Source organism: Pteropus alecto, unplaced genomic scaffold, assembly GCF_000325575.1.
Source record: "Pteropus alecto unplaced genomic scaffold, ASM32557v1 scaffold88, whole genome shotgun sequence".
NCBI lineage: Eukaryota > Metazoa > Chordata > Mammalia > Chiroptera > Pteropodidae > Pteropus > Pteropus alecto.
In genome coordinates this window covers 4,837,378-4,839,565 of record NW_006494611.1, presented here as the reverse complement: position 1 = coordinate 4,839,565, position 2,188 = coordinate 4,837,378, and positions in this window count along the sequence as shown.

Below are 2,188 nucleotides of genomic sequence, written 5' to 3'. Positions count from 1 at the left end.
CTCAACGTATAGTTATATGAGTAAATGGCTTTGGGAAAGACTGAGGAAGTCATTACTTTATACTTTTGCCATGATGTTTGCAGGGTCCTTTTTCATGAGGACCTAGCTTTTCCATCAGTCAATGAGATTTGCATTTGAGAATTGGCTCAGGTCTGGAAACTTAAAAAGTGATCATGACTTTATTATTGTGGCTCCAGTAAGCCTCCTGATTATTCATATTTGATTTATTTTGGTTGCATAGATTGAGCAGTATACTTCTTTTGTGCCCATCTATTATGTCCCTCAGGATACTGTGCTATATTAACCACCTCTCTAGCTCTCTGTGAGTCAGATCTCCCTGACTGCCTCTGACCTTGCTACTCGTGATGACAGTTGTACCTAGTTGCATTTGAGAGTTAAGCATTGCTATCTGGCCTCTATTATTTGGAATTCTATTGTCCCCATTGCTATCAGAAAACCCTGCTCTGTCCCAGCATCTCCCAACGGCAACCTTGGCCTACAGACAACAACCCACCACTGAGCTTCTTAACAATGCTGGAGACTCCTCGTCAGCACATTCCTTATCACTTTGGATAAGAACGGTGTATCCCAAGAACAGTCAGATAATGATTTTTTGGCCTTACGCAGCATATCCCACTTCTCTGAGTCTTTTGATTTCTTCCCCCACTGTTTGCCACCATAGTTCTGGCATTTTTGCTTTACTTAATGTGGGCCATTGCTTCTTCCAAGCTTCCAAGGGCCAACCAAATACTATCACCTGGGATCTGTGGCAAGCTATTAAATCCTGTGTCATAGGTTTAGTCTCCCTTTTTCAACTTTATATTCTGTCTCCCTCCATCGAACGCAGTCCCATATATGCTCTTCTGAGAGTTCATGTGGCCCAGTTCTGCAGCTCCTTTAGCATATAGTCCTTTTATACCTTTAGCCAGCCGAGTATTTCCTCTGCTGGGCTGTATTGTGACTTCATCCCAGCTATTGCTCTGCTGGTTGGGAGTGAAGAATGGGTTAAAGGATAAGGGGAGCTGTGTATTGTCTTGGAAGCCAAAAACATCTATATCATCAAGCTTATGCATACATCTCCCAAGAGAAGAGCATCAGTCTTTAAAAGAATAGATTACTTTTGTAGATCAAAAGCATTCAGAGAAATATGGAAATTTAAGGTTTTCAAATGCACTGACCCAAATGACCCCATTTTGTCTCAGTATCCCTTTTTTTTCTCAATCAGGTCCCTGACCTTGGCATAGCAGACTTGGGGGTAAAAAATTTAACCTTCTCTGGAACTCTGCTACTTATATAACTTAGTTTTGGAGTCTGGCCCACAGATTTTTTTGCCCTCTGGGTACAGAATATGCAAATTACTTTACGTGCTGCCGAACAGACCCTCTGGCTTTCACAATTGATCTGATATTGGCAATTAATCATCCTCAGTCTTTCACTGTCTTTCTTGAATAATGTTTTTCATTCTGAATTCATGAGCACTCCTTCCCCTCCCAAAAATGGCGAATTCCAAAGTTCTTATAATAACTATTTTCTAAACCCAGAGATATTTCATCTGTTGGTGCACTCCCTTCCATAGGCATCCCATTCCAGTTTGCCACTGGTGAAAATTTTAACAATTGTCATAGCATTCCAGGGGCTCTCAGTGCTCCACTACCACCAGTGATGGGGTTCCCATTACCAGCAAGCTGGCTGGTGACACAACTTCAGAATTTAATTTTAGAGTCTTTTTCCAGGACCATTTCTTGTACCAGCTCTCATTGGTTGATTCTTTAGGGAACGTATTTTAAGATTTGCATGCAGGTTTTTCATTGGGCGGTACTCTCGGAACCAACATCTGAGAGGGATCAGGGAAGCAGGATTGGGCAGCTGTTGTACTATAATGCAACTGCAACAGAGATTTAGAGCCCATAAGGCTTGTACCCTGGTAGAGTTAAACATTATCAATCTTTTAACTTTTATTGAGCATCTGCACCGCCAGATTTCTGGGCAGGGCTCTGGGATTAGAAGACGATCAACCATAGCTCCATGGTAAGGTTCTCCCTCTCACCAAAAGGCAGACACTAATAGAGGTATAAGCTATATACACTCGAAAGTAAAGGAATCTTCTTCAGACGTCTCTGCTCTTAAAACACGTACGGTTTGCTCCGTGACGACAAAGCCAGAGGGAGATCAGGGACCCTCAGGGTGC